Below are 8282 nucleotides of genomic sequence, written 5' to 3' on the forward strand. Positions count from 1 at the left end.
TGCATACGCTGTATAACTTAACATAACATAACTTAAAAGAAAATAGGGTTTGCAAGAATGAGGAGCTCCTTTGAACCTCCCAGATATATGCTAGGCTAGAAGGATCTTACCATTGCGTATGCCCTACTTTTATCCAGCGCTCGATGAGTTTACAACCTTCCAAGAGTGAACCACAGGTGGAGAGTGGTGTCCGCTGCTGTTCCCTATCCGGTGATAACGTTTTAAGGGTGTCTTTCTTTGTCAAGCCATAGGCCACGCGATTTTAATGTAGCTGTGGCCTGGAAGCCAATTGAATCTGATTAGAAAATACTGCGACGCGGTTGACATCACACTCTTGAGCAATGAGTATACCGCTTCCGTAATGGCAGGTATTTCCGCCTGATGAAGAGCTCCCCGAAAAATACACCTCCACCAGTCCTTCCTCCAAGTTTTGATCCAGCTGTGAAAAAGTTCACTGCTTCTATACTCCAGTCACCCCGCTCTACCCAGTCATAACTTGGCGGAATGTAGGTAGCGAAGAAGCTACTTGGACCTATATTTCAAAAAAGCGTCCCGATGGGCATACACGCAACCGTATTCCAAGCGAAAATTGAAGTCTGTGTCTACGAATGACCTCGCAGAACGCCTATTGAGGCAAAAATAAATATCATGTCGGATACCCAGGTAGCGTTAAGAGCACTTGACTCTTGCAAACCGGTGTGAAAGGTAGTAGATAGTTGCAAAAGGGTACTGTTAAAACTAGAAGCCAAAAACAGAGTGACCTTGTGGTGGGTTCCGGAGCATGAGAAAAATGCGGCGCCCAATGGAGCCTGGCTGGCCCGCAGCCTTTGTTTGGTACATCCAGAGGACGATACACAGCAGAGATCCTCAGGGGATGAGAGGACTTGCAACTTACAACCCAATGGCGCACAGCAAAGGGCAAAAGGCAGTCCAAAAGATCCATAACTCCCCCTCGTGGAATCTCTGAACGGCTGATAAATCTTAGCAGAGGGTTTAATAACTCTCACCTGATACCTGAAAGGACACTGCAGACTGAGGTACTTCTTCTTCTTCTTTATTGGCGCTGTAACCGCCTAAGCTATTTTGGCCGAGTCCAAAATAGTACGCCAGTTAGTCAGACTGAGGTACTATCTACACGAAATGGGCCTCTCTGTGGAGACAAACTGCAGGTCTTGTGGGCTAGAGGTGGAAATCTCGGAGCAAATATTATGAGATTGCCAGCGTATAACTCGAATTAGACATATACTCATTGGAGAGCGACTATCATTTCATTAACAGCCTAAGGCTGAAGTGACTAGATAATAGGCACTCGGAATTTCCGTACAATTTTTAACTTCATTACTTTGGATTCTAACGCGTTCAAAGTCGCTTGGGTGTGAACAAAAACATCTTTGAAATAGACGTACTATTCTTTATAAGACAAGCAGCATTATCCGGGATAAAGAACTCCGCTTAAAAGGTCCTTTAGTAGTTGGGTAACGATATGGTTGCCTGATCTGTAGGTACTCGGAATAAATCCCCGCGCCAGGTAAACACTTTTCCATGCCTTCCGTGTAAATAGTGATACCACGATTCCCTTCAGTTGATCAGCGTTCTATTGTTCCTTAGTTGGACATCTTATGTGAATCCTGAAGCGAAAATCCCGGAATGACCTAATGTGATCTGTGCCGGCAGTTCAATCAGCCTTCCTCTTTTCATTAATGCCCTTCTCTTTTAAGTTCTCTCAAGATTGTTGCGCGACCATATTTTGCTTGCTTCCGTAATTTTGTGGCGGCCTCAAATGGAAGTTCATATTCATCTCTTCTTTACAGTTAATTGCAGACTGAGACGTCACTTACACAAACTCCGGGATCTGGTCTAAAGATTTATGCCGTTTCTGTGATAATGCAGCTGAAACCTCTGAGCACATACTTCTGGAATATAATGCCGTGACGAGAATGTTTTTGTATGAAACGTGCGCCACTCTAATGAACCTGTCGCTGCATTTCTTAGCGCCACTCCAAACACATGCCATAGCGTATGTATTTCTTGCAAGTGATTTCTGCGCAGCACATTTATTCGTTAGCATCATTTATTAAAACGTTCCAGCATTTTTGCTCTCATTCAAACACTTAGGTCGCATATACATTACATATTTTCATTCATTGCTCGGAATTGTGAATTGTTCGCCTCCACTCCTCCTCTTCTATGATGTATGTATTTTCTTTTCTTTTCAAGTATTTCTTATTTTTCTTTTTGAATAAAAATACCTTAATTTCTTCTTATGCACTTCTTTCCGCACTTTTTTGCCCTTTATGCAATAGTTTTTCATTCGGCCTCCGTCCCAAAATGCTTGGCGCTTCTCATCTTGTGTTGATGACTGCTATCAGCTGGATAACTATGGCAGTGCATGTCACCTTCTAGTATTAAATGAATGCACCCATGCACTCACACACATACATACGTACGTACATATGTATGTATATTACCACTCGGTCTGTTTCTCAGTTGCCGCTGTGTCTTCGGTTGTAGCGTGAATACAATTTCTTATTCCTTCTTAAGGAATTCGTCCTAGTTTTCCTTGATTTGCACACTTCGAGTTTTTTTTTACTTTTCTCGTTTTGCGCATTCTTCTGCGTTGGGTGTTCATTGTTAAATGATTGTTGCTTGTAAATCCTTATTATTCACTCTCTGTTCATTTTACGCCCTTTTTGGCTGCGTTTTAATTTGTTGCCGGTTGTAAATAAGAAAATGATTTATGTGCTCATCAAATTGCATGCAACAGTGATCAGTAGACAGTTGCTGGGATAGCAATTTGTTCGGCTTACTGCTCTCTGGACTTTTTACTACATTAAGAAACATTACGAAGTAAGATAAGACGAAAGGAAGTAGGGACAGCAGCAACTTGAGTAGCAACACTTTGTCTACAACAACTGCTGCTTGCTTTAGTGGAGTGGCTCTTGAGGTCTGTTTGGATCTTTGTAATCATTTCAATGGCTTGTTTTCCAACTTTCAAATTAATTCCAAATATTTCTGTGTATACGGTAGGAATGTTAATCCCGGGCTCCCGGCCTTTCTTAGGTCTCGAAAATCCCGGGATTCTGGGCAAATAATCCCCGGATTTTCGATGTTTGTAATTTGCACTGATGACAATAATAGAAACCACTTTTCTTGGCCAGTGTCGGCTATATTTCTTTGCTTATTTAATAATTAATATGTTTTTATAAATGTCTAGCTAATTTACATATAACACCGTGCGATAGTAAATTTTACACACAAAAATTTATATATTCGCGAAACCATGGGCCAAATATAGTTAAATTGCGTTTTTAGTTTTTCCCTGTGACGTCAATAATTTAAAAATGATTTAAAAAATTCAGTGAAATGTTCTTAGAGAAGAAGTATGGGTATCAAATTAAAGCAGAAATTCTGTAAAATTTAAACAAATTCAACTTTTTAGTGCATAAGGACTGCTAATTAGTGAAAATGTCCTATTAAAATTTTATACTTGAAATTTCTCAATATTTATTTTTGGAAAAATTATATATTAAGGATTTATATAAACTCGATAACATCCGCGAATTTCGTCCTTTTAACTTTACCAGCTTACAAAATTACCTATTCGTCCTCGTGTATCCAAAAAATTTTTTATTTATTTTTTTTTATTCTAAAGAAATTTTCTCTTTCTTTTGGTACCCGTATTTTTATTTTACATTGCATTGAGTTTTTTAAATAAGTTTTGGAAGTAATTATATCTTTGAAATTAAAAAGTCCTTTAAAATAAATGCTGCCTTTAGAGAGGTTTCGAGCCCATTTATTTATTATTTTTTTATGGTAGGAACACAACAATATAGAGGCAATTTTTTCAATTTAAGTTGTTGAACAGTAATGAATATCTAAATCCCGGCACTAATCTTGGGATCTCGGAATTGTGATAACGAAATCCCGAAAATCCCGGGATCGCTAAAAAGCGACAAAATTAACATCCCTAGTATACGGGTACTTATGTAGCTATTTGCGTACATAAAAAAATAAATTGGCTCCTACATTTTTGTTAGTTAAGTGTTTGACCGAGTGTTTGGTTTTCCTCTAATTTGTGGTATGCATTTTGTTGTTGTAATACAAGTGAAGGCACCTGTAGATTTGCGCCGCCTCTGAATGATTTGTATAAGATTTTTTTGTTGGATTTTGCTCTGATCATGAATCGGAACTGTGTTCAACGCACCTCTATGCCGTACAGTTATTTACTTGCGGCCATCCAACCATCACCAAAATGGTACTCCCTGCCTTTAATTTGTATCCTTGGCGCATTTTACTATTATTGCTTTGCGATTCTTTACTGCTTCCTTGCATACAAATTCGGAATAAACTGTATTGCGTGCCACAGTTGCTTCAACTATTTCGACACTAGAAGGATTCTCTGATTGTACTCGTATATTTGTACGTATCTAATTCAGGTATTTGGTTAGCTGGCATTTTTACGTCGATGCTTTGCTTACAATTTTAGGCGGTCATTGACTGTCTCCCATTTTTTGTTTGGTATTTTGGTTTTTGTTGCATGCCGTTTGTGTATATGTAAATGTACAGCGTACAAGTAAATATACTTAAAAATATAATGTACTTATGTAAGTTCATGAATTGCTCGACGCGTAAGTTGATTTCTTTAAAGGGCGCCGAGGAGGCATTATAATCTTACTGGGGCATTGTGGGGCATGAACTTGAATTTGTTATGGGGGTGTTCTGTGATTGCATAAAATAGTTGTTAGACGTGAGAAGCGCAAGAAATTTTGAAAAGTCTGTCAAACCGAAGAATTGCCATATGTGATTTCAAGAGCACACTAACACCTTGTAGGCAAAGTGACTTTCGAAGCAGTTTTTAATTTTCGAGAATTTAAATTTTTTATATGTACATATAAAAGTTCATAGAAAAATCTTTCGGTTGACCAACTATATCCAAAGAAAATTTTAATTAAATGAGTGCACTTTTTCAGATCTCAAAAAGCCAAACTTCGGCTATTTCTCAAAAGGTGTTCTGCTCTCTTAAATTTTGATTTCGCACTCGAATTCAGCGGAAAATTCTACATTAGAATGCGCATAAAAATATCGCAGGTCGGACAATTTTTTTATTTCTGTAAACTAGCGCTATTGTCGACAAAAATGCGAATGCGTTCTTTTTAGTCCTTTTGCCACGCCCATCATTACAAATTATATATCGTTTGAAAGCTTATGAAATAAGCTATCGAAATAAGCCATTTGCGAAAAAAAACAAAAATTGTAAATTTTTTAAAAAATGCAATACAATTTTTATTGCAAATGTTTTGCAAAAAAAAAATGTGAAAATAAATAATAGTTTTCACTAAAGAGCACGAAAAAGTTGTAATAGGTCAGCAATTTTTCGATTTCTATCATAAGTGTGACATTAATAGTATTTTAAGAAAACTTCTGACTCTAAGAAAAAGGGCTGAAAGTTGCATGTAGAAAAAAATTATTTTATACATTGGTTACCTGTAATCATAGCAACAACGTGGTGGTGTTTGAACAAAATACTGACATAAAATTATTTCCTGGTATACTAAAAGAATTGCTTCAAATTACACCCGTACTAACAAAAAAAGAAACCACAGATTAAATGTCCTTTTGAATTTTTTACTATTTCCAAAACATAGTACTTGTAAAATATCAAATGGCATTTCTCGGAGCCATACTCTTGTATACATATATCAGGGTGTTATTTAATTCAAAAATGTCTGAAACATAAAGCGGACAGTGTGAAGTGAAACCAAAGTGAAATTTCCTTCCGACTTTATGTATGTAGTGCATATAAAAAATACTAGCATTTTTCTTTCAACGTGCTCCCGTTGAAAAGCACAAACGTGACATTTCCAATTCTCTGACGCAGACGCCCACATTAACATGAACGTATATACATACCCTGCAGGAACCCCCGAATTAGATAATGGAATTTCTAGTTCAGTATTATTATTTTATCGCCAAAAACGAAACAGGCCGATAGTAACTAGACTCTCAGCAGTCGAAAAGCAGCGAAATGTGGTACTTTTACCAAACTATTTAATTTTACTTACAAGTCTATTCTGCGCTGGTAATATAAATTTTTTAACCGGTAAATAAAGTTCCTGTAAGTTTTTATACCCTTTTCGCATTCTGTGTACGCAAGTAATCGGTAAATTTTATTACCATCTCATAAGCTGGTAACAAAGTATTGTTCCGTGAAATATGCAATACCAGAACTTCCAAAACTCTTCATAGCTGAATTGCTGAATATTTTAACTGCATTACCAACGTAGGTACCTAAAATCGCGGTGACAGGAACTGGTAACATTTTTTGGTTATAAAATTTTCCGGTTACCAAATTTTCGGTAACGGAATGAAAAGTTGATAAGTTTACTTTTTCTAAAAAAAAAATAAATTTTAATGCAAGAAGCAGGAACAATTAAAAATGGCAATTGACACTTCCGAACCGGAACTAGAGCGTATCCCTAACCGGAACTACGGCGTATCCCTAAAGGGTGTGTATGGATAGGTTAGTCAGAATGTTCACTGCTGTTTTCAATGGACATTTGACACTAGATACCCATGCAATATTCATGCGTAGTTTCCAGCAGTTACATGGATTGGTAATTGTTAGAAAAGCTTATTATGAAAGAGCAACCGTGGAGCAGCCACACACAAGCGATATAAGAATGCCAGACAACAAAGGTAGACAGGCGACAAAGGTAGACAAAGAGACAAACATGCAGACAAACGGCAACAAAAGAAGTGCGAATAACAAAATATTGTAGACATAATTCATAAATGAAATGAATGGCAAAGTTGTGAAAGTGTTAGAAATGCAAAGTATGTACATATATATATTTAGCTGCAACTTAAGCACACAAATGACACACACAAGTCAGGGATACAAAGCACCTTTGACGAAGGAAGAAAGACGCGTAGAAAGACAACCAATATGTAGACTATTGAAAATAAGCGCCAAGAAAGCGGAGAGGGCGCTAAAATGAACTAAGCAATCGATTTTGTGCACGCGCTAGGAGGCAGAAATGGAAAAAAATATCTACGCAAAAAAAAAAAGATTTAAAAATAGTAAACCCGTCGCTGGCTAAGAAAAGCAGTGATCCAAGAGTATAACTAAGAAGAAGTGGAAAAACTAAATTCAACCACAAATGAAGGTAATTTTCGCGACGCGAAGACCTAATGCTCGTGTCAGCCAAAGCAGCCCAACACAGTTTGGAATTGGAACATACGACGCTTGGGTAAAATGGGCTTGTTAGCGGTGCGCTATGGTTGGTTGCAGTGGCAATAACAGCACTTATACGGTTTTATTGACACAATTTTCTGATGCCGCAAAATACAGGTAATGAAGAAAAAATGAACAATGAGGGGAAAAAGAGAAAATCAATTACATATACGTACTCGCACCAAATGTAGTAACTACAACGGTACAAATGTACTACAAATGTTGTAACAACTTTGTTAAATAAGATGGCAATGAGACATTTTCCAAAACATATTAATTCACACAAATTAATGACAGATTGATCCAAATTACTATATGTATGCCACCTGCTAAGCTGAAGCAGATAGAGCAAATAAAGAGAGTAAAGGAAGTAAATGCGCTTGACTAATGGGTAGCTTGAACTTTTTGTGTTAGCATTTAGAGATAATCACAACGAGTAATGTGAAATTAGAACGAAAGCGCACACAGATTGTGTATTCGTTTTTGTTAGAGAATGTGCTATTATCAGCGATATAGGGTGATCCATATCGGCCTTGATTCTTTCATTTTAAATAAATCACTTTGAAGAGAACGGGATGTGTTAAAGAGGAACCTCTGACATTGATTTTTTAGAAGTAGTTTATTATTTTTTTGTATGGTTATGTGAAACCAAAAGTCTTCGTCGATAAGCCAGCTATGATTCAAAACTTGGAAGGTCACATTACTCGCGCGATTCGCGCAATGTTGGAGAGGATAATTGAAAGTTGGACCTCCAGAATGGACCACCTACACAGCAGGCGCGGCTAACATTTAAATGAAGCTATTTTTAAAACGTAAATGTCAGAGTTTTCTCTCTCGGGTGATAATAAAGATTCTGTTCTGTTCTGTTTTAAGTGTTTTATTTAAAATTAAAAGAAGGTCTAAATGGATCACCCCATATATCCAAGACAATTAACATAGTACTGTGCGCTGAATCTAAGTGCAAGGAAGTGCGCGTTATTTGAAGCAGTTTATAGCAAATGCAAACTGGCGTTGTTTTTTAAAAATTTTTAATTTTTGTTTGGTGAAT

General features: G+C 37.1%; 1 protein-coding gene across 1 annotated transcript in view; it reads left to right on the top strand.

Annotated features, from left to right (window-relative positions):
• LOC118733380 (proton channel OtopLc) overlaps positions 1–8282 on the top strand; it is a 124499-nt gene that overhangs the window by 99070 nt on the left and 17147 nt on the right. The gene's annotated exons all lie outside the window — the stretch shown is intronic.

This window comes from Rhagoletis pomonella, unplaced genomic scaffold (genome assembly GCF_013731165.1).
Source record: "Rhagoletis pomonella isolate Grant_MI unplaced genomic scaffold, Rhpom_1.0 Rhpom_scaffold_00002, whole genome shotgun sequence".
Taxonomy (NCBI): domain Eukaryota; kingdom Metazoa; phylum Arthropoda; class Insecta; order Diptera; family Tephritidae; genus Rhagoletis; species Rhagoletis pomonella.